This window comes from Delphinus delphis, chromosome 7, assembly GCF_949987515.2.
Source record: "Delphinus delphis chromosome 7, mDelDel1.2, whole genome shotgun sequence".
Taxonomy (NCBI): Eukaryota; Metazoa; Chordata; class Mammalia; order Artiodactyla; family Delphinidae; genus Delphinus; species Delphinus delphis.
In genome coordinates this window covers 71,105,736-71,111,983 of record NC_082689.1, presented here as the reverse complement: position 1 = coordinate 71,111,983, position 6,248 = coordinate 71,105,736, and the positions used below count along the sequence as shown (strand labels likewise).

At 52.1% G+C, this 6,248-nt stretch overlaps 1 pseudogene; it reads left to right on the top strand.

Moving 5' to 3' along the window:
- The first annotated feature begins 2,295 nt into the window (after positions 1-2,295).
- On the top strand, positions 2,296-4,179 carry LOC132427879 (zinc finger protein 786 pseudogene; annotated as a pseudogene).
- The last annotated feature ends 2,069 nt before the right edge of the window (positions 4,180-6,248 follow it).

Below are 6,248 nucleotides of genomic sequence, written 5' to 3'. Positions count from 1 at the left end.
GGGGAGCCACCCTTACCACGGACTCAGGTTCAGAGTCGACAAGCCAGCAGCCCTTCGTTCCAGCCCCTCATCATGAAGAAATGGAAGGATAGATTTTGATGTCGTCTCTGGTTTCCCTCTAGTTCACATGGGAAGAATCATTAAGCTACAGAAGAATTTATCACTGCCTCTTTTATTAAATCAATCAACCCCCCTTTGCTGGCATTTTCTGGCTGACTTGAACTTAAGTAACAATTTGGTGGATCTTCCACCTAAAGGGAGCCATTAATGTCATTTAGATAATCGTTCCCTGTTAGCACTCTGGTAACCCCATTTTAAGAGTTTGGGATTACTGACAAACATGAGATTTGCATATAAGCATCGGATTTTATTTATCCATCAGCCAGAATGCGGCTTACGGCGAGAAAGCTGTGCTCTACGCAACTCCGGGGGCACCATTCGCATAGTCATTGTAGATTTGTATGGTCATTTTGATCATTTTCTGGCCGATGCAGTACGGGGTTCTAGGAACAGTGTATCTCCTGTGTCCCCAGTTGTTAGAAAGCTGCTGGTTGGGTAAGTGACCAACTTAGGTTAGGTAGCTGTGTGTGAGGAACTCTGCTGGGCACTGGAGTGGTCTGGGGAAAGGGAAGGACCCAGTAAGACGAAGACATGGTCCCAACTTCTCCATACAGCGAAGAGGAGGACACCTGGGTACCCCCTCAGCCTCAGCTTCAGAATAATGCCCGGAGGAACAACCTCCACCTGCCCTACCCTCTCAGTGATCGCTGAGTGCTATCAGTGATTGAGAAGTGAAAGGTCTGGAAGGAGAACATTCCACACCCCACTCAGGTGGTGGCAACATGAGGCTGCTGTTGGGCTGGAAGGGCTGAGACTGGGAGAGACCCGTGAGAGCCACTGCTGGGCCAGGAGTGGAGAAGCATCCCTGAGGCTGAGGGGTGGGAGCCAGTGGGAAGTAGGGTGGAGGGTGAGGGGGGCTGGCCCAGGAGCAACCCGGTCTGATCCACAGCTGCTTTGGGTGTCCATGGACACCGCGGAAACAACATTCGCAGCACCAGAGCACCGTGACGAGGAATGGCATCCTTGCTTAGTCAAGCCCCATTCCTTCCTTTCAAGAGAAAGGAGGGGAGCTCTTTTGCAGCGTTTACCCGGGAGGCCAGCACAAGTCTACGTGGGACTGTACACTGGTTACACCTTGACCCTGCCCCTTCCCCTTCCCGGAGGGCTAGACCCCTCCGCTGTGGCTCCTCATCCTCCCTGCTATCTTTGTCAATACTCACCTCTCACCCACTGGACACTTACTACTAGTTTTTGTTTTGTTTTGTTTTAAATCTCAATTAGGGGTATTCTTTGCACGAAAGACAGGTATTTCATTTAATCTTAGGGTCTGTGATGACCACTTTGAAAACATTTTGGCATTATCCCGTAAAGCTGAAGCTAGGCATATCCCATGATCCAGCAACTCCGCTCCTGGGCATATACCCTGCAGAAATACAGGCACAGATGCACTGAGCATTTTCATCATAGCGTGTTCAGAATAGTCAAAAGCTCCCACGTCTATCAAAAATAAAATAGACACACTTTGGTATATTTATACAGTGAAATACTATGCAATGATAAAAATAAATTACAGCTAAGCAAAAATGCACGACTAAATCTTCAAGATATAATATTGAGCAAAAGATGCCAGACACAACGAAATATTGAAAGCACGATTCCACTTATAGAAAGTTCAAATATGGACAAAACTAAACTCTAGGTTTTAGGGAAGCATATTTAGGTGATACAATCATAAAGAAAAGCAAGGAGGTGAATAACATAAAGTCTGTGGAGTGTTACCTACTGAGCTGAAGGAGGGGTTGATGACTGTTAAGAGGCACAGCTGTCGGGGCATCTAGGGAGGGGGCCATGTTCTATTTCTCAACTCGGGTGGAGGTACAGGTACTCATTTTGCTACAAGACTTTGAGCTGTACATCTATGGTTTATGCACTTTTCTAAGCTTATTTCACAACTGAAAAAAAAGTTCAAAAGAAATTAGTTATTTATTGCCTAATTATTCCCAAGGAGTTTAAGTACTGAGTTGACTCTTAAAGGATAAATAGGAGTTATCCAGCTGGAGGAGACCATCCTAGGAGCGACACAAGAAGGGGCAAAGGTGCAGAGTACAGAGGTCGGCGAGGAGCCGCGGGGTGGGAGACCGCAGCCGCCGCTGCCGCAGGGAAGGTGCCGCGGGCAGCCGGGACTCCCGGCTTGGCTGTAACCCGGTTCGGGGCCAGGTGGGACCGCGAGGGCCCATGGCCGAGCCGGCTCCGTTACCTCTGACTTCTGAGGATGTGGCCGTTTATTTCTCCGAGCAAGAATGGCGGGATCTAGAGCCATGGCAGAAGGAGCTTTACAAGCAAGTAATGAACACCAATTATGAGATTCTTGTTTCTCTAGATGATGGACTTCCCAAACCAGAACTAATATCTTGGCTTGAACAGGGGAGAGAACGCTTCAGGATCTGGGGAGAATCACAGAAATCAGGAAACATAATTTGCACCTCTACTGATTTGCATTTGGATCCAGTTATTGAGGGACAACTGTTTGTGGGAAGCCAGCAAGCTGTGAAACCAGGAGAAGCCCACTGCCATTTCCAAGTAGACCCTGTTCAGAGCCAGCGTTCCTCTGAACTCTTATTAAAAGTGAAGGGAAAAAGTGAAGATGTTTCCTTCAGGCCTGACCAAGTCGTCGCCCTCCTGAATCCACAAAGACATGATGCTCGGGCTCTAGTTCCAGTAGTCCACAGCTCCAGGGAACCCACCCAAAGAGACACAATCGTAAGTCCCAGGACTCTCAGTCCCCCCCGGCTTCCAGGAAACCTCTGGGGAGGGCCTCCAGCACCCTTGCCCCGTCTGTGGGTAAGGCTTTTGGAAGAACCTCTCAGAGCCAGGGGAGCCAGAAGGACCCACCACACAGGGCCTGGAATCAGTTCCGCAAACAAACCGGCGCACAACAGCTGCTGAGCATCCCTCGGGGCCAGAGGCACTTCCGCTGTCCAGAATGTGGGCGGGGCTTCCGCCGGAAGTCGTGTTTGCTTAGACCCCTGGCAATCCACCCCGAGGAGAGCCAGTTGCCGGGCAGCGAGTGTGAAGTGTATGCCCACCATCTGCGCTCGGGGCAGAGGCCTTCCCAGTGCCCCGGCTGCGACGGGAGAGGCCCGGCTCCAGGAGAGAGGGTGCCGGGGCCGCCTCCGAGCAGGCTGAGCTCCCGCGCTTGGGAGAGAACCCGGGCCTCAGCCCGGCTGGCGAGGAACGCCCGGAGGCTCTCGAGGCCGGCCTCCTGCGGCCCGTGCGGCCGGCGCTCCTCCCCGCAGTGCGGGCTTCCAGACCACACCCACGTGCACAGCGCAGAGCGGCCCTTCCGGTGCGCCGAGTGCGGCCGGGCCTCCCGCCAGCACGGGCGGCTGCGGCTCCACCGGAGGCTGCACTCAGATGAGCAGCCTTGGCTTCCGGCTGAGGAGGCACGGCGGCGAGAGGCCGCTCTCCTGCGGCGAGTGCGGACGCGGCTTCGCCCACCCGTGCAAGCTGCGCGAGCACCTGCGGGTGCACAGCGGCGAGCGGCCCTTCGGCTGCCCCGACTGCGGCCGCTGCTTCCGTCTCAAGGGGCAGCTGCGGAGCCACCAGCGCCTGCACACGGGGGAGAGGCCGTTCCCGTGCCCCGACTGCGGCAAGAGCTACTGCGTGAAGGCCGACTTGAAGGCGCACCGGCTGCTGCACGGCGGCCGGATGCCCTTCTCCTGCGAGTGTGGCAAAGGCTTCGCCAAGGAGTCCAAGCTCGTGGAGCACATCAGGACGCACACAGGCGAGAAGCCCTTTCAGTGTTCCCAGTGCGACAAGAGCTTCCGCTTGAAGGCGCAGCTGCTCAGCCACCAGGGCCTGCACACCGGTGAGAGGCCTTTCCGCTACCCCGAGTGCGATAAAAACTTATGGGAAAGGGGCCACATGCTTCGGCACCAGCGCATCCACAGGCCCGGCAGGCCGTTCGCTTGTGCAGACTGCGGCAAGGGCTTCATTAATAAGTCGAAACTTGCCGAACATATCAGAGTGCACACGAAGTCCTGTCGTGCCCCCAGTGAGCCTGACGTTAAGCAAAGGCTCGGCCAGCTGTTTGCGATGATTGAGGCCGACTGGAGTTGAGGCCGAGTAGGGCGCCCTGCGGTGATCGAGGCCGACTGGATTTGAGGCCGAGTTCGGCGCCCAAAGCGGTCAGCAGAGTCGGTATTGCCAGGGAGTCCACAGCCAGCGCAGCCAAACCCAAAATCTGGTAAGACAGATGGAAGGAACAGGGGCCCTTTTTTAAGCAAGAATGTGATACAGGTTAGGTGTGTGAGAAACCACAAAGATTCTCATTTAAAACATCACCAGCTGTGTTTTCTATCCATTGATAGAAAACAGTGGATAGAAACAATAGATAGGTTTGTTCTTCCCACCGTATTAACGGGTGATTTTCCCCAATGTGCTAATAAGCTAACTCTGAAATCCCAGCTTGAATTTAGACAGCAGGAAATCCCTCCAGTACTGTTCTCAAAGCTAAAAGGATGGGGTGACTGTTAAATGTCAGCTCTTCTTTTTTTCATAGTATGATGATAAGCAGGGGGTTTAACCCAGCGACTTTTGTTGCAGGCCTGATATGATAGGATTTGGTTTTGACTTATTTGAAGCTAATAGCAACAAAATGAGTTCTCCGACTCATGGTTTGTCTATGTGACTGCTGAAGTTTCACAGCAGGTTTCATAGTGATTATGCATGGTTACCCTTAAGGAAAAGCTGATAATTCAAGCAAAATTTGATTAATCTGGGTTGAAGAAAATAAAACCAAAGGTGCTAAGTTGAAAAAAAAAAGGTGCAGAGTACAGAATGCTTCTGAGATTTTTTTGTTTTGGTTTTTTCTTTTTTTGTGGTACACGGGCCTCTCACTGTTGTGGCCTCTCCCGTTGCGGAGCACAGGCTCCGGACGCGCAGGCTCAGAGGCCACGGCTCACGGGCCCAGCCGCTCCGCGGCGTGTGGGATCTTCCCGGACCAGGGCAGGAACCCGTGTCCCCTGCATCAGCAGGCGGACTCTCAACCACTGCGACACCAGGGAAGCCCCGCTTCTGAGATTTTAAAGTTCAAGATGGGGTGTGGCTGGAGGTGAGGTCCCAAAGCCAGTGGAAATGAGGTCCTGGGGGAGCCAGGCATTTTAGACTTGGGCTGTGGAAGAACTTCAAGCTGGGGAATGAAATTTCAAGAAGAGGAGGCCTGTCAACAGTGACAAATGCAGCCAAGAGTTCACTCAGATCAGGATTGAGAGTTCTCTGACTTGAGAATCGGAGGTCCCTGTCCAGCCGGGATGGGAATGGTGCAGTGGAGAGCTGGCAGCAGAGCCCAGATTGCGGTAGGATGAGGTGGGACTGGAGGCAGGGAAGTGGAGACATCACCCTGGCCGCTGCTGCAGGGAGGCCCAGTTGGAGGAAAAGAGACATGAGACGGTTTAGATCGGTGAATTCACTCTTTCTCCATGACCACAAAAGGCTGTAGCTCTTTCTATTCTCAAAAACTCAAAGGCATTTATTGCAGAGACTTCAGAATTAACTCATGGGTAACGAGATGGTTCAACTTGGTAAGAAAGTAACCCCGCGTTTTGTGATGCTGGACTAGATTCGCTTGCGAGGCGCTGGAAAAACATCTGGGGAAATCAGGGGGCTGCTGCATTGGAGTTTCTGCAAAATGTTGGATTTGGGGCCTCAGAGATGGCAAGTCAGTGCAGGCACCTTAGAAGCATCTCTGTTTCTTTAATTTAATACACACCAAATTTGGTGGCTGAGAGCTTGTGAGAGACCAGCGTGTTTACCAGGCCCTTGGGGGACAGCTTTGCGAGGGTGATGTCAATCAACGGAGTTCCTTTTATCTTCTTTTTCTCTTCCACTCAAACTGTCTAATATTCGTTTTCCTACCTAGGTCCCTTTCTAAGTTGCTCTTTTCTTCTTCCTTTCTTTCTCTTCTTTCTGCCATCCTTCCATGTCTCTTTTTATGTCTCCTTTTTGGGTTTTCCACTTCCACACCATTCCTGTTCTTCAACTTTCTGTTTCAAAACTTTGACCGCATTCCATCTGACAGTGGGAGGAAAGCAGACTTCTTGGGGCAAATTTACGGCATCACAAAAGGCCCCCTTCCTCTGGAGAGGAGTGACCCTCTTATGGCAGAATGACCCCTGTCCCCTGACAAA